Below are 23,852 nucleotides of genomic sequence, written 5' to 3' on the forward strand. Positions count from 1 at the left end.
GCAACTGAGCTGCAAGAGCAGGCTGGTTGCGTGTCTCGACTGGGAATGATAAAGGGAGCGTTTTGGCATGATAACCGTAGTTAGCCCGAAAAGGGGTTTCTTTGATGGAGCTGTGCCACGCGTTGTTGTAGGAGAGTTCGGCCAACCACAGGAGGGACACCCACGACGTACCGGCTTCTTTAGCGTAGCAACGGAGATACGTCTTGAGAGTTTGATTAAGACGTTCGGTCTGGCCATCCGTCTGGGGGTGGAAGCTGGTGGACGTGGCTACCACCACCTGCAAGGCTTTACACCAAGTCCTCCAAAACCGAGCAATAAACTGAGGACCCCTGTCAGATACTATCACTCCTGGCAACCCATGCTGTCGCACCACGTGAGATAACAACAACTGGGCGGTTTGACTGGCCGAGGGTAAGTTCTTGCACGGAACGAAATGACCCATTTTGGTGAGGCCATCTACCACTACCATGATGGCATCATATCCCTGGTCCAGCGGTAGACCCACCACAAAGTCCATGCTTATGTTGTGCCAGGGCCCTGCGGGAGTCGGTAACGGGACTAACTTGCCTTTAGCCTTGGAATGGTCTCCTTTTGCCCTAGCGCAGACATCGCACTGCTGGATCCATCGCCGCACATCCTTGTCCATAGAAGCCCACCAAAAGTGTTGTCTCATAAGGTGCAGTGTCTTGGTCCGTCCTGGATGTCCGGCTACCAGTGATTCATGGCACCAAACGAAGACCTGGCGCTGCAGCTCCTCCAAAGGCACGAACAGACGATCTCGATAAAAGGGTAACCCCTCTTTTATGTGCCTGTCCGTCTCCTGCTCCTCCCATTGAAGCCATTGCACCAATGTGCGGTGCCCTCTTATAGAGTTCAGAAATGTGTCGGTCCGAACCACACATACCACTTTCTCCGGGGGAATGAGGGCCTTGATCACCTCTGACCGATGTACGTGTCCCCCCTCTTGTCGCGATAGTGAATCCGCTTTCTGGTTCTCTGACCCAGGTCGAAACGTAATGACAAAGTCAAAGCCTGCAAAAAACAGCATCCAACGCATTTGCCGTTGCGTGAGATGCCTAGCTGTTTTCAAGTACTGCAAGTTTCTGTGATCGGTATAAACCGTTATGGTGTGCTTAGCCCCCCACAGGTAGTGTCTCCATTCCTGGAACGCCTTGTGAACAGCCAGTAGTTCTTTTTCGGTAATCGTGTAGTTTGCTTCGGCTGCTGTTGACTTCCGGGACAGGAAGGCTACTGGATGTAATTGCCCGGTCAGAGCCTCTCTCTGCGATAGCACGGCTCCCACTGCGATGTCAGAAGCGTCCGCCTCTACCACGAAAGGTACTTCGGAATGCGGATGTTGCAGAATGGGAGCGGTGGTAAAAGCCTGTTGTAACTCGCGGAATGCCTGCATGGCCTCCGGAGTCCAGGAAAACGGATGACCCTTGCGTAGCAAACGAGTGAGAGGTGAGACAAGCTGGGAAAAATGCGAGATGAACCTCCTATAATAATTTGAAAAGCCCAGAAAACACTGCACATCTCTCACAGTTTTAGGTATGGGCCACTCCTGTACTGCTGCCACCTTTCGTTCAGCCATACTCAACCCTGAAGGACTCAGGACCACCCCCAGGAATTCTACCCTTTCTACGTGGAATTCGCATTTGCTCAACTTGCAAAACAAATTGTTCGCTCCTAACTTGTGTAACACTTGTGAGACGTGCGTGACGTGTTCCCTGGGATCTGTGGAATATATCAGGATGTCATCGATATACACCACTACTGTTCTATCAATAAGCTCTTTGAGGACGTCATCGAGAAAATACTGGAACGCTGCCGGGGCGTTACACAGCCCAAAGGGCATTACCCTATACTCAAACAGCCCGTACCGCGTCTTAAAGGCCGTCTTCCACTCATCCCCCTCCCTTATCCGGACCAGGTGATATGCCCCTCTCAGATCCAACCGAGAGTATACGGTCGCCTCCTTCACCTGATCCAGCAAGACAGGGATGAGAGGAAGAGGGTAGCGGTTGCGGACGGTGTTTTTATTTAATGCCCTATAATCGATGCACGTCCGCAAGTCGCCATTGGCTTTCTTGATGAAGAAAAGGGGCGAAGCAGCAGGCGAACGGGAAGGCCGGATAAACCCTATCTCAGCGTAGTGCTCTAGGTATTTTCGCAGATGTTCGGTTTCTGGCTCAGACAAAGCATAGACTCGACAAGACGGCAGGATTGCCCCTGGGATTAAGTCTATTTGGCAGTCGTAACTGCGATGCGGTGGCAGGAGTTCAGCCTTACTTTCGCTGAACACCTCTCGGTAAGCGTCGTAGGCGGCTGGGAGGACCGTCTCTTTCTCTGCTGCGGTACTGAGGTGATACCCTTGAGTGAGGGCCAGAAGGTGAGTCCGATGCGCGTTGACACACGCCTCTTTACAGTACTCCGCGTCAAACTCCACCGTTTTTTGCTTCCAGTTAATGGAGGGGTTATGAGTCGCCAACCAAGGCATGCCGAGGATCACTTCATATTGTGGAGCCTCAATAATGTTTAAAGCTACCTGTTCTACATGATCCCACAAGGGCCCTGGTTTGGTCAGGGTTAGGGATTCTGTAACCTCGGTGATGGGTCCTGATTTAAGAGGCTTTCCATCCACCGCCCAGACTACCTCGGGGGTTGATCTCGGGATGCGCCTTAACCCAAGGCGCTGTACTAACCCACTATCGACGAAATTTCCGGTGGCACCGGAGTCTATCATCACTCCTATCTCGTGCTCTCTAGTTCCCACCGTTACTCGCATGTGTAACACCACGTGTGATTCGGATGCAACCGACTCTACAACGGCTAAAGAAGGCAATTGCAAGACCCTAGAAGCGTGTGTTTCATCCGGAGTGGCTGAGGCCCGTTCTTCCGAAGGTGATGCCTGTACAGTGGCTACTGCCACTTTCTTCGTACCTGCGTATCCCCCTCTTTTGGGTTTGACGGGACAGTCACGAACATAATGGCCTTTCTTGCCACAATACATACAGAGACCGGCTAGTCTGCGGTTCTCTCTCTCGACCCGTGATAACGGGGCTCTGATTGCACCCACCTCCATAGGTTCTGCATGAGAGTCCGAGGATGCCCCTGCGGGTCCGGGTCCTCTCTCGGCTTTCTCGACGTGGGTATAAACCCTCTCTCCCTTCCGCTCTGCCAGTCTATGGTCTAACCTAAGCGTAAGGTTCATCAAGCTGGTGTACGTGGTGGGCTGCGGATCAATTTGCGCCAGTACATCCTTCATGTCCTCCCTCAGGCCCTGGTAATAGAGAGACATACGTTTTTCCTCAGGCCACTCTGTTTCCGCTACGAGACGATTGAACTGGGTCAAATACGTTACCAGATCATGTTTGCCCTGTCGGAGTGCTAACAATTCTCTATCTGCTGATAAGGTGGTGGCCCTCCTGTCAAACACCCGCTCAAACTCGCTTCTAAAGGAGTTCCAATCTGACAGCAGAGGATCGTCGTATTTGACCAAGGGGACTGCCCAATTGGCCGCGTCCCCCGTCATATACGATATAGCAAACGCCACTCGTGAATGGTTATTCGGAAACGAAGCGGGTTTGCAGGAAAAATGCAATGCTATTTGTGTGAGGAAGGTTTGGATTTTGAGGGGGTCACCCGAGAACCTCTCTGGGCTTGCCAGGGGTATGGGTGGTGAAACGTTTACATGTATAGGATTCGATGACTGTGAGGCGTCAAATGGGTTGCGCCCTTGCCTTTCTACCCTGTCTTTTAGGGCTGCGGTTTCTAACTTAGATGCGGCCAATTCCTGTTGTACCAACATGAGGGCTTGTAACACCTCATCTAGAGAGGCCATACTTGTGCTTGACTCGACCCACACAGAACTATTTCTTGGGCGCGTAATTCTGTCACGTTTTTCTCTTGTTCCGCTGAGTCGAGTGAAGCACAAGGGGTCCACCTCCCGACGTCCCCGGCTCTGAATAGGGAACAGAGTACCAGGGCAATCAGGCGAGGGAAAGGGAATTAGGATGAGAACAGCAGGGATAGGGATACCTGTAACATAACATACATCTTAACACACGTTACGGTACACATAAGGCAACCTACTCTCATTCGGTCTCACTAAGTATGCCTACACAGTGTGTCTCTCCAAAACATACTCAGGCCACTATAACCATGCCTTTAAACCAATGTGACTTAACAGAAGATCGCTCCCCAGGACCGTGCTACTTGACAGTCCCCCCACCTATGTTCCCTTCAAAGAAAAAGGTGAAAACACAGGGACTTCTCTCGCCAACCGAACCTGAATCTACTCTGTTCTCAGGTCCTCGAGAGTAGGCCCCAACTGATAATGAAGAGCGCGGGGAGTAAGGATACAGTCACGCTCTCCCCTTGAACCCTACACTCGTGGTGTCTTCCAACCACTGACTATTGTCCCGCAAAGTGCAGCCCCTCCTTTCTGCTGAGCTACCTGAACGTTGCGGCGGCAGTGTCTCCGGTGATCTCACCTCACCGGTCTGTAATCCGAATGGGGAGCGTCCGCTCCTACTTCGTCTTTGGTCCAGGGTTTTAACAACGCGGCCACGCTCGTCCAGCGTTCCGCGAGTATGGATAAGTTCACACCTAGAACCTTTAAACGCGGTGACGCTTATGTCAGCGTCCCGCAAATCAAGTTGTGTGGAAACCGAAACTCGGCCTCTCGTACCTCCCCGACGAATTCTCAGTCAAGCGGGGCACACGGCTGTTTCTCTCGTGTTCGTGCGAGCTCCGGCGTTTCCTTCCTCGCCGCTTCCAGCATTCACCATAACAAATCCAACCAGGCAGTATTACGCGCACCGATTGGTCCTCGGTGCCCGTACTTAACAGTTGTGACCACGCCTTCCTCCCGCCGAGATGTCTGGGAAATGTAGTCCAACTGTACTTCGGTAGGCGCCTTGCTCAGCGCCTGACAATCAGGGCATTCCTCCGGAGAAAATCTCTACCGAGTGCCAAATTGATTTATTGTGCCGACTTTTTGCTTCGTCAAGCCGTGTATGATCTAGCTGGACCCAATGTCAAAAGGAGGTTTGAAGGTTTTTCCTTTTTACTAAGCCTGACTTTGCACATGCTACGGTCGAAAGGAGATTACGGCTCAGGCAATTAATGACCCCATTTCAATCTGCAGGGGCCTTGGTTTTCTTACAAAATCCAGCCAGGTTGAAGGAGATATACAAATGCCAGAATTTCAGTTCCACTTCTGAAGTTCAATGACAGAAACTTTTGGACGATATTGCAACAGGGAATATTGGGGGTAAATAGTAAAAATATCTATTGTAAGCAAGAATTTCAGGCTTATGAACAGTGGTTCCTCGGGATACGGGTATCTGGCAAGCCACATTCAAAGGGGGAGGAGGTAAAGGGAGAGGATGGGTGGCATAGAGATAGACATCTCCAATAGAGATAGAGAGACATCTCTAATAGAGATAGAGAGACATCTCTAATAGAGATAGAGAGACATCTCTAATAGAGATAGAGAGACATCTCTAATAGAGATAGAGATCTCTAATACAGATAGAGATAGAAACATCTCCAATCGAGATAGAGACATCTCCAATAGAGATAGAGACATCTCCAATAGAGATAGAGACATCTCCAATAGAGATAGAGACATCTCTAATAGAGATAGAGACATCTCTAATAGAGACAGAGACATCTCTAATAGAGACAGAGACATCTCTAATAGAGATAGAGACATCTCTAATAGAGATAGAGACATCTCTAATAGAGATAGAGATAGATCTATCTCTATCTCGATAAATATAGATAGATCTATCTATATTTATCGAGATAGAGATAGAGATATCTCTAATAGAGATAGACATCTCTAATAGAGATAGAGACATCTCTAATAGAGATAGAGACATCTCTAATAGAGATAGAGACATCTCTCTCTAATAGAGATAGAGACATCTCTAATAGAGATAGAGACATCTCTAATAGAGATAGACATCTCTAATAGAGATAGAGAAAGAGACATCTCTAATAGAGATAGAGAGATATCTCCAATAGAGATAGAGATATATCTCTAATAGAGATAGAGATATATCTCTAATAGAGATAGAGATAGAGACATCGCTAATAGAGATAGAGATCTCTAATAGAGATAGAGATCTCTAGTAGAGATAGAGATCTCTAGTAGAGATAGAGATCTCTAGTAGAGATAAAGATAGATCTCTAATAGAGATATCTCTAATGGAGATAGAGATATCTATAGAGACATCTCTAATAGAGATAGAGACATCTCTAATAGAGATAGAGACATCTCTAATAGAGATAGAGACATCTCTAATAGAGCTAGAGAAAGAGATAGAGACATCTCTAATAGAGATAGAGATAGAGATATCGCTAATAGAGATAGAGATCTCTAGTAGAGATAGAGACATCTCGAATAGAGATAAAGATAGAGATCTCTAATAGAGATATCTCTAATGGAGATAGAGATATCTATAGAGACATCTCTAATAGAGATAGAGACATCTCTAAAAGAGATAGAGATATCTCTAAAACAGATAGAGATATCTCTAAAACAGATAGAGATATCTCTAATAGAGATAGAGACATCTCTAATAGAGATAGAGACATCTCTAATAGAGATAGAGACATCTCTAATAGAGATAGAGACATCTCTAATAGAGATAGAGACATCTCTAATAGAGATAGAGAAAGAGACATCTCTAATAGAGATAGAGAGATATCTCCAATAGAGATAGAGATATATCTCTAATAGAGATATATCTCTAATAGAGATAGAGATAGAGACATCTCTAATAGAGATAGAGATATCGCTAATAGAGATAGAGATCTCTAATAGAGATAGAGATCTCTAGTAGAGATAGAGACATCTCGAATAGAGATAAAGATAGATCTCTAATAGAGATATCTCTAATGGAGATAGAGATATCTATAGAGACATCTCTAATAGAGATAGAGACATCTCTAATAGAGATAGAGACATCTCCAATAGAGATAGAGATATATCTCTAATAGAGCTAGAGATATATCTCTAATAGAGATAGAGATAGAGACATCTCTAATAGAGATAGAGATAGAGATATCGCTAATAGAGATAGAGATCTCTAGTAGAGATAGAGACATCTCGAATAGAGATAAAGATAGAGATCTCTAATAGAGATATCTCTAATGGAGATAGAGATATCTATAGAGACATCTCTAATAGAGAGATATCTCTAATAGAGATAGAGACATCTCTAATAGAGATAGAGACATCTCTAATAGAGATAGAGACATCTCTAATAGAGAGACATCTCTAATAGAGATACATCTCTAATAGAGATAGAGACATCTCTAATAGAGATAGAGACATCTCTAATAGAGATAGAGACATCTCTAATAGAGATAGAGACATCTCTAATAGAGATAGAGATATCTCTAATAGAGATAGAGATATCTCTAAGAGAGATAGAGATATCTCTAATAGAGATAGACATCTCTAATAGAGATAGAGATAGAGACATCTCTAATAGAGAGAGATAGAGAGAGATCTCTAATAGAGATAGAGATATCTCTAATAGAGATAGATAGAGATATCTCTAATAGAGATAGAGATAGAGATCTCTAATAGAGATAGAGACATCTCTAATAGAGATATCTCTAATAGAGATGGAGACATCTCTAATAGAGAGAGATATCTCTAATAGAGATATCTCTAATAGAGATGGAGACATCTCTAATAGAGAGAGATATCTCTAATAGAGATAGAGACATCTCTAATGGAGATAGAGATCTCTAATAGAGACAGAGATAGAGATAGAGACATCTCTAATAGAGATAGAGAGAGAGATCTCTAATAGAGATAGATCTCTAATAGAGATAGAGATATCTCTAATAGAGATCTCTAATAAAGAGATAGATATCTCTAATAGAGATAGAGATATCTCTAATAGAGATAGAGATATCTCTAATAGAGATAGAGATATCTCTAATAGAGAGATAGATCTCTAATAGAGATAGAGATATCTCTAATAGAGATAGAGATATCTCTAATAGAGATAGACATCTCTAATAGAGATAGAGACATCTCTAATAGAGATAGAGACATCTCTAATAGAGAGAGATAGAGACATCTCTAATAGAGATAGAGACATCTCTAATAGAGAGAGATAGAGACATCTCTAATAGAGATAGAGATATCTCCAATAGAGATAGAGATATCTCTAATAGAGATAGACATCACTAATAGAGATAGAGATATCTCCAATAGAGATAGAGATATCTCCAATAGAGATAGAGATATCTCTAATAGAGATAGAGATATCTCTAATAGAGATAGAGATAGAGATATCTCTAATAGAGATAGACATCACTAATAGAGATAGAGATATCTCCAATAGAGATAGAGATATCTCCAATAGAGATAGAGATATCTCCAATAGAGATAGAGATATCTCCAATAGAGATAGAGATATCTCCAATAGAGATGGATATATCTCCAATAGAGATAGAGATATCTCCAATAGAGATGGATATATCTCCAATAGAGATAGATATATCTCTAATAGAGATAGAGATATCTCCAATAGAGAGAGATATATCTCCAATAGAGATAGATATATCTCTAATAGAGATAGAGATATCTCTGATAGATCTCTAATAGAGATAGAGATATCTCTAATAGAGATAGAGACATCTCTAATAGAGATAGAGACATCTCTAATAGAGATAGAGACATCTCTAATAGAGACAGACATCTCTAATAGAGAGATATCTCTAATAGAGATAGAGACATCTCTAATAGAGATATAGATAGAGATAGATATATCTCTAATAGAGATAGAGAGATATCTCTAATAGAGATAGAGAGAGATATCTCTAATAGAGATAGACAACTCTAATAGAGATAGAGACATCTCTAATAGAGATAGATAGAGATAGACATCACTAATAGAGATAGAGATATCTCCAATAGAGACATCTCTAATAGAGATAGAGATATCTCCAATAGAGATAGAGATATCTCCAATAGAGATAGAGATATCTCCAATAGAGATAGAGATATCTCTAATAGAGATAAAGACATCTCCAATAGAGATAGAGATATCTCCAATAGAGATAGAGATCTCTAATAGAGATAAAGATAGCTCTAATAGAGATAGAGACATCTCTAATAGAGATAGAGACATCTCTAATAGAGATAGAGACATCTCTAATAGAGATAGAGATATCTCTAATAGAGATATCTCTAATAGAGATAGAGATAGACATCACTAATAGAGATAGAGATGTCTCTAATAGAGATAGACATCTCTAATAGAGATAGAGACATCTCTAATAGAGATAGAGACATCTCTAATAGAGAGAGAGACATCTCTAATAGAGAGAGGTAGAGATAGAGATAGATCTATCTATATTTATCGAGATAGAGATAGAGATAGAAACATCTCTAATAGAGATAGAGACATCTCTAATAGAGATAGAGACATCTCTAATAGAGATAGAGAGATCTCTAATAGAGATAGAGAGATCTCTAATAGAGATAGAGATCTCTAATAGAGATAGAGATCTCTATAAGAGATAGAGATCTCTATAAGAGATAGAGACATCTCTAATAGAGATAGAGACATCTCTAATGGAAATAGAGACATCTCTAATAGAGATAGAGAGACCTCTAATAGAGATAGACACCTCTAATAGAGATAGAGACATCTCTAATAGAGAGAGATAGAGATAGATCTATCTATATTTATCGAGATAGAGATAGATCTATCTATATTTATCGAGATAGAGATAGAGATTGAGATATCTCTAATAGAGATAGATATAGAGATATCTCTGATAGAGATGGAGATAGAGACATCTCTAATAGAGATAGAGACATCTCTAATAGAGATAGACATCTCTAATAGAGATAGACATCTCTAATAGAGATAGAGACATCTCTCTAATAGAGATAGAGACATCTCTAATAGAGATAGAGACATCTCTAATAGAGATAGAGCTAGAGACATCTCTAATGGAGATAGAGATAGAGCTAGAGACATCTCTGATAGAGATAGAGAGACATCTCTAATAGAGATAGACATCTCTAATAGAGATAGACATCTCTAATAGAGATAGAGACACCTCTAATAGAGATAGAGACATCTCTAATAGAGATAGAGACACCTCTAATAGAGATAGAGACACCTCTAATAGAGATAGAGACACCTCTAATAGAGATAGAGACACCTCTAATAGAGATAGAGACACCTCTAATAGAGATAGAGACATCTCTAATAGAGATAGAGATAGAGACATCTCTAATAGAGATAGAGACATCTCTAATAGAGATAGAGACATCTCTAATAGAGATAGAGACATCTCTAATAGAGATAGAGACATCTCTCTAATAGAGATAGATATATCTCTAATGGAGATAGAGATAGAGCTAGAGACATCTCTGATAGAGATAGAGAGACATCTCTAATAGAGATAGACATCTCTAATAGAGATAGAGACACCTCTAATAGAGATAGAGACATCTCTAATAGAGATAGAGACACCTCTAATAGAGATAGAGACACCTCTAATAGAGATAGAGACACCTCTAATAGAGATAGAGACATCTCTAATAGAGATAGAGACATCTCTAATAGAGATAGAGACATCTCTAATAGAGATAGAGACAGAGACAGAGATAGAGACATCTCTAATAGAGATAGACATCTCTAATAGAGATAGAGATAGAAACATCTCTAATAGAGATAGAGATATCTCTAATAGAGATAGAGATATCTCTAATAGAGATAGAGACATTTCTAATAGAGATAGAGACACCTCTAATAGAGATAGAGACATCTCTAATAGAGATAGAGACATCTCTAATAGAGATAGAGACATCTCTAATAGAGATAGAGACATCTCTAATAGAGATAGAGACATCTCTAATAGAGATAGAGACAGAGACAGAGATAGAGACATCTCTAATAGAGATAGACATCTCTAATAGAGATAGAGATAGAAACATCTCTAATAGAGATAGAGATATCTCTAATAGAGATAGAGATATCTCTAATAGAGATAGAGACATTTCTAATAGAGATAGAGACATCTCTAATAGAGATAGAGATATCTCTAATAGAGATAGAGAGAGTTTTTGCCAGTAAGTGCTTGCTTCCATCTACTGTGCCGGGGCTACAATATATGGCTGGCTCAATAAGGCCCCCCCCCCTCCCTTTCATCCATTGCTGTATAGAAGCCTGTACAGCTAGGTCTTAGGCACTCATGGGACTCACCAGTGAAAACCCTCATGGCTCCATGCACTGCATTCAGATCTCCATTGACGAGCATCTCCATCAGCAAGTTGAAAAGCTGAGGCCAGGCCTCAGGCCAGTCCCAGTGCGCTATCGCAGATACCGCATAGGCCACGCTGGAGCGCACCTTCCTGATTGACTCCCTCAGCCCATTGGGAAGCAGCTGCCTGATGACCATTTTCGCCTGCAAGATCAAAAGCAGTACAGTTTGAGGCATACCTAAAAAAATATGATGAACTAGGGCACATGGAATAAAGTAATCGCTGCAGGAAAAACTAATTTAAAAATGCTACAAGAGACCTTTTCCTGCAGACACCGACCTGACCAGTGGCAAGCCGACCAGGACTGGGCCCTCCTGTTGGCCTACTCTGTGAATTTTTAAGTGCCTCCCCTGAGGTCCTGTGGGCCTTTAGAAGTGTACTTCTGTGGTGGACTGGGACTTAAAGGATTAGAGTAAGAGGGTAAAATGTTTGACCAGCATGACCTAATCACTTCAACGCGGTCAGTGTCAAACTGCGCCCATGTCCTGTTCTACTGCAACCATTGATTACTACTACTACTGTGTGGTATCTGGGTTACCCTAATAGGATTTTTGACAATTTGGTGCCATTCTGTTGATGACATTTTACTCTGTTTTTCCAATTCATTTTGGGATTTTCATTGATTTGCATTTCCACTGGTAAATATTACTTTAGTACTGAATAAATACACATTTTCTCAAACTGCTCTGCGTCATAGCTACCTGGGGGTTGAGCTCAGGTAAATGTAGGGACTTTAAGGGATCACCCTTCCAAAGATTGTGATTATTGATCCCAAGTGGTGCCAACCCAGTCCTGGGCCCTTGGAAGTAGGTATAAACTGCTGCTCCAGCAAAAAAGCATGCATCGAAGATGTGTGCGGTTCGGAACCGGTGCATCTCCCTCGACGATGACGCATCCCCACTACTGCAAGGATTGACCGCAACGCATCACCACCACTGTGAGGTCCCACTGCAACGCATCCCCAACTGCGCAGTGCATCGACCCTAGTTCTGACGCATCACCCGCCTTTATCCTAAGTATCACACTGCGTACTCTGGTCCTCATGGTGGACGCAAACATGGTACATTACAGCGGGCCAAGGCTGGTCCCTGTATCTGACCAGCACTCCATCGTGGTTGGCCTGAACTTTTGGATTTGACTCAGTGTAGCGCAACCAGATAGCCCTTTTTCATGATTTATGTTGTTAATCACTGCAATTCAGTTTATTCTTTAAAAATTCATAACTGCGGTTATACTTACTGGACCTTTGTCCTTTTGGTCTTGTTTTGTTCTTTAAATTAAGCTATAGTTTTCTAACCAGGTGTGGTATCTTTTTGTGATGTGTTTCCACTGTTTGAATGGTTTCTCAAATACTTTACACTCTATCTCTGAAGAGAAGCCTGACAGCTCTGTGCCAAGCTACCAGAGGGTGAGCACAGGTTAATTTAGGGTGTGTATCTGACTTAACCTGTTTAGGATTGTGGTACCTGCTTGCACAGGATGCATACCTTTTGCCAAACAAAAACCCAATTTTTAACAGTAAACATAACTGAGAATCTGTACACCTCATACCTTTATTAAGACCTACATAGTTCGTTACTGTGTCACTTAAATTTAGATCATCCCCTGAGACACTCTTCGACTACAACACTTAAGGTCATACTCTACTCGCACAAACTTACAAATATGCTTGCAAACCCCGGGCTGTGATCATTCTCAGACAAGGCAGTAATTCCCTGCATGCAAGTAATTAAAAACAGCATGCTCACTGCAACTAATTATTTTTGGATGCTTTGTTGGTGGCAGAGAGTTTGGTTCAAGAAGCAGGATGCAGGGCACACAAGCAGTTTCACAATATACCATTTTGTCCACCCAGAGTTAGGAAAATAGGAGAACCAGAAATATACAATTACCTTTATCATAGGTCAGTCAAGGCACACAGGTTAGATACTCATTATCAGAAAACCCTAACATTTAAGCTAGTGGGAAACCTTAAGATCTAACCTAGTACACCAAGAAGTGTGTAATGGTTAATGGCAATCCAAATACATACCCTTTCAGTGGTCTCCGGTGATCTAAATTTTTCCGACTAGGAGCACCAGTGAGTTTCCACATACTGTTTCAGAACAACCGATGCAAGCTGGAAAGACAATCATCAGATTTAAGCTTCAAACATGCAGTATTTCGTTTTTCTTTAATTTGGTAATGTAAAAGTTTGTTACATAGAGCCCTGAAAATTTACCACAGTCCTTAACGAGAAGGCAATGATACAAGCAGCTGAGAAATCCAACCAGCAATGGGCCCTCAAACGGATAAGTTAAGTTTACATTCATGACGATATGTAGTACCCACACCAGATACCAGGCAGAGGGAAAAGTGCATTGTTTTAATAAAGACAGGAAAATAAACCATGTGTGTAAAGTCTAAAAACCTCAACGTTACAGGAATGGTTACTAACATCACACACATTTGTAGAAGCAGATTGCACATAAGCCCTCCTGCCCCCACACATCCTCCCCTCTGCCGCCCCCCCTTAACGGAGTTCCACAGATCCTATTGATTTCAGTAGTATGAACCACCTTAGGGTTCACCAAAATTTGCAATGGAAGACTTGCTTTAAAGCGCATGCCAGAATGCCACCTCAAAAACAGTGCATGCTATAAATGTGGAACTGGCAATACCCGGTCACTAGCAAACTCTCATATCCTTGGGCAAGGTTGGTCCTATGCAAAACTATCAAAAATAAAATGTGGATTCCGCAGATCCTGCACACTCTACTCAAATCCTCCAAGAATTAAGGATAAAGCATTAACCTCTGATCCCAGAAAAAGATTGTCTATCTAGACAGAATTGCACAGTGTGAAACTGGAGAATTTGGAATGAATCCCAGTTTCCCTGCTTGACCAAACTGCATGATCGTAGACAATTTATTTCACTAAGCCTCCATTTTGTTCCTTATCACATATGAGAGAACCTTCAAATACAAGAACTCACAACGTATGCTGGAGAAAAACCTCTTTTGCTTGCATTAATAGACTAGAATATTGCTCCATGTACAAAAAGAATTCAGCCCACGTATAGGGTACACATCCCCTCTAACTTGCACCTTAGTTCACTAAAAGCACCGTCATCCAAAAGGATCAGGAATGTTTGTTAATCCATGTTTAAAAACTCTTGCTTGGCTTCAAATACAAAACTTTATACAAAAATATTTGACTTAAACTTCACTATTGATGTCACTACCGTAATACTAGGCATCTTTGCTGCGGAGACTATTCCGCCCCTTATACAAACCAGATCTTCTCTTGATCAGCCTTCTACTGATCTGTGAACTAAACTCATTCTATCAGTATGAAAATGCTTGACAAATAAAAGTGGAGTGCTCTTTAAAATAGCAGCAGCAAGACGGCGTCTGAGTAGAAGCCACCTTACCTCTCTCCCCCTTGGCGGTGTAAATATCCCAGCTGGTGGCTACGAGTATGCGCTGGAGCTGCAGTGAAGTCCACGACTGTCACGGTGTTCTTCGGTGGATTTCTCCGACATTCCATCAAGTCTGACAGCGAGGACATGCCTGCGAGGCTCAAGGGAACTTCTGCGGGGGGCACTGGGAGGCCCTAACGCGGCTTCTGCAAACAGTGTTAGCAGGTTCCGGGCACGCCTACGGTGGCTGCCAAGAAACTAACACGCTATCGGCTGGAGCACTGCTAGAAACAGGGCACGAGCCCAACACCAAGACCGTTGCAATGGCTGCTCAAGGAAGGGTAAAAGCAGCGAACGACCACTACTGCCGTACAGTTGCGGCGTGAGGGCTTTGATTTGAAAATAGATCTCAAAAAGGGGAGCTACGGCTAAATAAACGCGACAAACAGGGAAAAATCGAACATCACAAAATTGAACTTCCAGGAAAAAGAAATCTACGGTGAGCTAAACCACCTACGGATGTAGGGAACTCGCAACCATCCATCTTAAACATCTTCTCACCCAAAGCTTTGGGTGGGGAATGGGTCACCCAAATTGAGATGCAAAAGGATTCCAGCATTAACAATGGCAATGAGGATATGGACAGGGCTTGAAGCGACCATATATCAGAAACTGACCAAGCAATAACATCTGCAGTGCAAACACCCACTGGACAAAGTAAAAGGTCAGACGTCCCGGACGGGGGAAACATGACTCCCTGGCAGGAAAATTGTGAGAACACCATCATAGAGGCACATGTACATGCCGTACATATTAGTCCGAGGGAAGACGTCTTAGAGGAGGGCACTCGACCCCGGATGATGGATGCGGGTATGTCTGGCATAACTAATAGCGAACAGGAAAGCAGAGTAACAGCTGTGGCTAGCAAGACTGGGCTACACTCTCTTGGAGGAAGTGAGGGCCAAATATGGAAGTTGGCTGTTTGACCCCAGATGTACCGGGGAAAAATTAATCTCACTGACAGAAGAGTCAGAGGTTTCAGACATTAGCCTATCTATCAGTAGTGAGGAGGATGGTGTGGGGCTCCTCCTCAGATAATACCAGCCCTTCAGAGATAGCCACAACCACAAAGAAAAAAAAACAAACGGAAGATCCCAGGGGAGCACAAGATGGTGGCGGAAGTAGGGTGGGACTATTTAGCAACACAAATGCTCCCCCCCCCCCGAGGGGATAGATGAAGGTGAGATGCAAACGGCGGTGAATTCCAATGGGATCTCAGATCATATGAAGCGAGTAAACCCCGCCGAGTCCTCACTGGCTCTGATCTTGCAGTCCCTGCGAGCCTTTCAGGGTGCTGTTAAAACCGACAATCGACAGGCACGGCTAGCCACTAAAACTCCAAGGCTCCGTACAGAAAGTTTGAAAGATCTGCTCGGACATTGCTGAGCGACTGAATATGGTGGAGTCACGTATTGGAAATGCTGGAAAGCACAGTGGTAATGTTGAAGGCGCAGGCCTCATTGCAGGACAGTACTATAAAAGGATGTGATGTGGAAGCTCGAGGACTATGAGAACCAGCAGCGGCGCAATACTCTAAGGCTGTTAGGGGGCCCGGAGAACTGTGAGGGCAACAATGTAAGAAAGTTCGTAGTAAATATGCTGAGAGGCCCCCTACCAGAGCTTTCTACAGGAGATTGGGACAAGGAAGTTCAATGTGCTCACAGATTCCCTATTTCACCATCAGGGCATTCCTCCGGAGAAAATCTCTACCGAGTGCCAAATTGATTTATTGTGCCGACTTTTTGCTTCGTCAAGCCGTCACATGCTACGGTCGAAAGGAGATTACGGCTCAGGCAATTAATGACCCCATTTCAATCTGCAGGGGCCTTGGTTTTCTTACAAAATCCAGCCAGGTTGAAGGAGATATACAAATGCCAGAATTTCAGTTCCACTTCTGAAGTTCAATGACAGAAACTTTTGGACGATATCGCAACAGGGAATATTGGGGGTAAATAGTAAAAATATCTATTGTAAGCAAGAATTTCAGGCTTATGAACAGTGGTTCCTCGGGATACGGGTATCTGGCAAGCCACATTCAAAGGGGGAGGAGGTAAAGGGAGAGGATGGGTGGCATAGAGATAGACATCTCCAATAGAGATAGAGACATCTCTAATAGAGATAGAGACATCTCTAATAGAGCTAGAGAGACATCTCTAATAGAGAGAGATAGAGATAGATAGATCTATCTCTATTTATCGAGATAGAGATAGATCTATCTCTAATAGAGATAGAGACATCTCTAATAGAGATAGAGACATCTCTAATAGAGATAGAGACATCTCTAATAGAGATAGAGACATCTCTAATAGAGATAGAGACATCTCTAATAGAGATAGAGACATCTCTAATAGAGATAGAGACATCTCTAATAGAGATAGACATCTCTAATAGAGCTAGAGAAAGAGACATCTCTAATAGAGATAGAGAGATATCTCCAATAGAGATAGAGATATCTCTAATAGAGATAGAGATATATCTCTAATAGAGATAGAGATAGAGACATCTCTAATAGAGATAGAGATATCGCTAATAGAGATAGAGATCTCTGATAGAGATAGAGATCTCTAGTAGAGATAGAGACATCTCGAATAGAGATAAAGATAGATCTCTAATAGAGATATCTCTAATGGAGATAGAGATATCTATAGAGACATCTCTAATAGAGATAGAGACATCTCTAATAGAGATAGAGACATCTCTAATAGAGATAGAGACATCTCTAATAGAGATAGAGACATCTCTAATAGAGCTAGAGAAAGAGATAGAGACATCTCTAATAGAGATAGAGATATCGCTAATAGAGATAGAGATCTCTAGTAGAGATATCTTTAATGGAGATAGAGATATCTATAGAGACATCTCTAATAGAGATAGAGACATCTCTAATAGAGATAGAGAGATATCTCTAATAGAGATAGAGAGATATCTCTAATAGAGATAGAGAGATATCTCTAATAGAGATATCTCTAATAGAGAGATATCTCTAATAGAGATAGAGACATCTCTAATAGAGATATCTCTAATAGAGATAGAGATATCTCTAAGAGAGATAGAGATATCTCTAATAGAGACAGAGATAGAGATAGAGACATCTCTAATAGAGAGAGATATCTCTAATAGAGATAGAGACATCTCTAATGGAGATAGAGATATCTCTAATAGAGACAGAGATAGAGATAGAGACATCTCTAATAGAGATAGAGAGAGATCTCTAATAGAGATAGATCTCTAATAGAGATAGAGATATCTCTAATAGAGATCTCTAATAAAGAGATAGATATCTCTAATAGAGATAGAGATAGAGATATCTCTAATAGAGATAGAGATATCTCTAATAGAGATAGAGATATCTCTAATAGAGAGATAGATCTCTAATAGAGATAGAGATATCTCTAATAGAGATAGAGATATCTCTAATAGAGATAGAGACATCTCTAATAGAGATAGACATCTCTAATAGAGATAGAGACATCTCTAATAGAGATAGAGACATCTCTAATAGAGAGAGATAGAGACATCTCTAATAGAGATAGAGATATCTCTAATAGAGAGATAGATCTCTAATAGAGATAGAGATATCTCCAATAGAGATAGAGATATCTCTAATAGAGATAGAGATATCTCAAATAGAGATAGACATCACTAATAGAGATAGAGATATCTCTAATAGAGATCTCTAATTAAGAGATAGATATCTCTAATAGAGATAGAGATAGACATCACTAATAGAGATAGAGATATCTCCAATAGAGATAGAGATATCTCCAATAGAGATAGAGATATCTCCAATAGAGATAGAGATATCTCTAATAGAGATAGAGATAGAGATATCTCTAATAGAGATAGAGATAGACATCACTAATAGAGATATCTCCAATAGAGATAGAGATATCTCCAATAGAGATAGAGATATCTCCAATAGAGATAGAGATATCTCTAATAGAGATAGAGATAGAGATATCTCTAATAGAGATAGAGATATCTCTAATAGAGATAGACATCACTAATAGAGATAGAGATATCTCTAATAGAGATAGAGATATCTCCAATAGAGATAGAGATATTTCCAATAGAGATAGAGATATCTCTAATAGAGATAGAGATATCTCTAATAGAGATAGAGATATCTCTAATAGAGATAGAGATATCTCTAATAGAGATAGAGACATCTCTAATAGAGATAGAGACATCTCTAATAGAGAGATATCTCTAATAGAGATAGAGACATCTCTAATAGAGATAGATAGAGATAGATATATCTCTAATAGAGATAGAGAGATATCTCTAATAGAGATAGAGAGAGATATCTCTAATAGAGATAGAGACATCTCTAATAGAGAGAGATAGAGACATCTCTAATAGAGAGCGATAGAGACAGCTCTAATAGAGAGAGATAGAGACATCTCTAATAGAGAGAGATAGAGACATCTCTAATAGAGAGAGATAGAGACATCTCTATTAGAGAAAGAGACATTTCTAATAGAGATAGATATATCTCCAATAGAGATAGAGATATCTCCAATAGAGATAGAGATATCTCTATTGGAGATATCTCTAATAGAGATAGAGATATCTCTAATAGAGATATCTCTAATAGAGATAGAGATAGACATCACTAATAGAGATAGAGATATCTCCAATAGAGATAGAGATATCTCCAATAGAGATAGAGATATCTCCAATAGAGATAGAGATATCTCCAATAGAGATAGAGATATCTCTGATAGATATCTCTAATAGAGATAGAGATATCTCTAATAGAGATAGAGATATCTCTAATAGAGATAGAGATATCTCTAATAGAGATAGAGATATCTCTAATAGAGCTAGAGATATCTCTAATAGAGATAGAGACATCTCTAATAGAGATAGAGACATCTCTAATAGAGATAGAGACATCTCTAATAGAGATAGAGACATCTCTAATAGAGACAGACATCTCTAATAGAGAGATATCTCTAATAGAGATAGAGACATCTCTAATAGAGATATAGATAGAGATAGATATATCTCTAATAGAGATAGAGAGATATCTCTAATAGAGATAGAGAGAGATATCTCTAATAGAGATAGACAACTCTAATAGAGATAGAGACATCTCTAATAGAGATAGATAGAGATAGACATCACTAATGGAGATAGAGATATCTCCAATAGAGACATCTCTAATAGAGATAGAGATATCTCCAATAGAGATAGAGATATCTCCAATAGAGATAGAGATATCTCCAATAGAGAGATATCTCCAATAGAGATAGAGATATCTCTAATAGAGATAAAGACATCTCCAATAGAGATATCTCCAATAGAGATAGAGATCTCTAATAGAGATAAAGATAGCTCTAATAGAGATAGAGATAGAGACATCTCTAATAGAGATAGAGACATCTCTAATAGAGATAGAGACATCTCTAATAGAGATAGAGATATCTCTAATAGAGATAGAGATAGACATCACTAATAGAGATAGAGATGTCTCTAATAGAGATAGACATCTCTAATAGAGATAGACATCTCTAATAGAGATAGAGACATCTCTAATAGAGATAGAGACATCTCTAATAGAGATAGAGATAGAGACATCTCTAATAGAGAGATACATCTCTAATAGAGAGAGAGACATCTCTAATAGAGAGAGGTAGAGATAGAGATAGATCTATCTATATTTATCGAGATAGAGATAGATCTATCTATATTTATCGAGATAGAGATAGAGATAGAAACATCTCTAATAGAGATAGAGACATCTCTAATAGAGATAGAGACATCTCTAATAGAGATAGAGACATCTCTAATAGAGATAGAGATCTCTAATAGAGATAGAGATCTCTATAAGAGATAGAGACATCTCTAATAGAGATAGAGACATATCTAATGGAGATAGAGACACCTCTAATAGAGATAGATATATCTCTAATGGAGATAGAGATAGAGCTAGAGACATCTCTGATAGAGAGAGGTAGAGATAGAGATAGATCTATCTATATTTATCGAGATAGAGATAGATCTATCTATATTTATCGAGATAGAGATAGATCTATCTATATTTATCGAGATAGAGATAGAGATTGAGATATCTCTAATAGAGATAGATATAGAGATATCTCTGATAGAGATGGAGATAGAGACATCTCTAATAGAGATAGAGATCTCTGATAGAGATCTCTAATAGAGATAGAGATCTCTAATAGAGATAGAGACATCTCTAATAGAGATAGAGACATCTCTAATAGAGATAGAGACATCTCTCTAATAGAGATAGATATATCTCTAATGGAGATAGAGATAGAGCTAGAGACATCTCTGATAGAGATAGAGAGACATCTCTAATAGAGATAGAGACACCTCTAATAGAGATAGAGACACCTCTAATAGAGATAGAGACATCTCTAATAGAGATAGAGACATCTCTAATAGAGATAGAGACATCTCTAATAGAGATAGAGACATCTCTAATAGAGATAGAGACATCTCTAATAGAGATAGAGACATCTCTAATAGAGATAGAGACATCTCTAATAGAGATAGAGAGACATCTCTAATAGAGATAGAGAGACACCTCTAATAGAGATAGAGACATCTCTAATAGAGAGATAGAGATAGATCTATCTATATTTATCGAGATAGAGATAGAGATTGAGATATCTCTAATAGAGATAGAGATATCTCTAATAGAGATAGATATAGAGATATCTCTAATAGAGATGGAGATCTCTAATAGAGATAGAGATCTCTAATAGAGATAGAGATAGAGACATCTCTAATAGAGATAGAGACATCTCTAATAGAGATAGAGACATCTCTAATAGAGATCTCTAATAGAGATAGAGACATCTCTAATAGAGATCTCTAATAGAGATAGAGACATCTCTAATAGAGATAGAGACATCTCTAATAGAGATAGAGACATCTCTAATAGAGATAGAGACATCTCTAATAGAGATAGAGATCTCTAATAGAGATAGAGATCTCTATAAGAGATAGAGACATCTCTAATAGAGATAGAGACATCTCTAATGGAGATAGAGACACCTCTAATAGAGATAGATATATCTCTAATGGAGATAGAGATAGAGCTAGAGACATCTCTGATAGAGAGAGGTAGAGATAGAGATAGATCTATCTATATTTATCGAGATAGAGATAGATCTATCTATATTTATCGAGATAGAGATAGATCTATCTATATTTATCGAGATAGAGATAGAGATTGAGATATCTCTAATAGAGATAGATATAGAGATATCTCTGATAGAGATGGAGATAGAGACATCTCTAATAGAGATAGAGATCTCTGATAGAGATCTCTAATAGAGATAGAGATCTCTAATAGAGATAGAGACATCTCTAATAGAGATAGAGACATCTCTAATAGAGATAGAGACATCTCTCTAATAGAGATAGATATATCTCTAATGGAGATAGAGATAGAGCTAGAGACATCTCTGATAGAGATAGAGAGACATCTCTAATAGAGATAGAGACACCTCTAATAGAGATAGAGACACCTCTAATAGAGATAGAGACATCTCTAATAGAGATAGAGACATCTCTAATAGAGATAGAGATAGAGATAGAGACATCTCTAATAGAGATAGAGACATCTCTAATAGAGATAGAGACATCTCTAATAGAGATAGAGACATCTCTAATAGAGATAGAGAGACATCTCTAATAGAGATAGAGAGACACCTCTAATAGAGATAGAGACATCTCTAATAGAGATAGAGACATCTCTAATAGAGAGATAGAGATAGATCTATCTATATTTATCGAGATAGAGATAGAGATTGAGATATCTCTAATAGAGATAGAGATATCTCTAATAGAGATAGATATAGAGATATCTCTAATAGAGATGGAGATCTCTAATAGAGATAGAGATCTCTAATAGAGATAGAGATAGAGACATCTCTAATAGAGATAGAGACATCTCTAATAGAGATAGAGACATCTCTAATAGAGATAGAGACATCTCTAATAGAGATCTCTAATAGAGATAGAGACATCTCTAATAGAGATCTCTAATAGAGATAGAGACATCTCTAATAGAGATAGAGACATCTCTAATAGAGATAGAGACATCTCTAATAGAGATAGAGACATCTCTAATAGAGATAGAGATCTCTAATAGAGATAGAGATCTCTATAAGAGATAGAGACATCTCTAATAGAGATAGAGACATCTCTAATAGAGATAGAGACATCTCTAGAGACATCTCTAATAGAGATAGAGACATCTCTAATAGAGATAGTGACATCTCTAATAGAGACATCTCTAATAGAGATAGAGATCTCTAATAGAGAGAGATCTCTAATAGAGATAGAGATCTCTAATAGAGATAGACACATCTCTAATAGCGATAGAGACATCTCTAATAGCGATAGAGATCTCTAATAGAGATAGAGATCTCTAATAGAGATAGAGATCTCTAATAGAGATCTCTAATAGAGATAGAGAGAGACATCTCTAATAGCGAGAGACATCTCTAATAGCGATAGAGAGATCTCTAATAGAGAGAGATCTCTAATAGAGATAGAGATATCTCTAATAGAGATAGAGATATCTCTAAGAGAGATAGAGATATCTCTAATAGAGATAGAGACATCTCTAGTAGAGATAGAGATCTCTAATAGAGATAGAGACATCTCTAATAGAGATAGAGAGACATCTCTAATAGAGATAGAGAGACATCTCTAATAGAGATAGACATCTCCAATAGAGATAGACATCTCTAATAGAGATAGAGACACCTCTAATAGAGATGAGACATCTCCAATAGAGATCGAGATATCTCCAATAGAGATAGAGATCTCCAATAGAGATAGAGATCTCTAATAGAGATAGAGACATCTCTAATAGAGATAGAGATCTCTAATAGAGATAGAGATCTCTAATAGAGATAGAGATCTCTAATAGAGATAGAGATCTCTAATAGAGATAGAGATATCTCTAATAGAGATAGAGACATCTCTAATAGAGATAGAGATCTCTAATAGAGATAGAGATATCTCTAATAGAGATAGAGATATCTCTAATAGAGATAGAGATATCTCTAATAGAGATAGAGACATC

General features: G+C 39.9%; 1 protein-coding gene across 1 annotated transcript in view; it reads right to left on the reverse strand.

Moving 5' to 3' along the window:
* Positions 1–11,273: 11,273 nt before the first annotated feature.
* The window catches only part of LOC146866699 (importin-9-like), an 89,032-nt gene continuing 76,453 nt past the window's right edge, over positions 11,274–23,852 (reverse strand). The window contains exons 5-6 of the mRNA XM_085600436.1: positions 13,350–13,436; positions 11,274–11,460 (exon numbers count right to left, since the gene is read on the reverse strand). The gene's annotated coding sequence lies outside the window, so the exon portion shown is untranslated. The remainder of the gene's footprint in view (positions 11,461–13,349; positions 13,437–23,852) is intronic.

This window comes from Triturus cristatus, chromosome 1_2 (assembly GCF_964204655.1).
Source record: "Triturus cristatus chromosome 1_2, aTriCri1.1, whole genome shotgun sequence".
Classification (NCBI taxonomy): domain Eukaryota; kingdom Metazoa; phylum Chordata; class Amphibia; order Caudata; family Salamandridae; genus Triturus; species Triturus cristatus.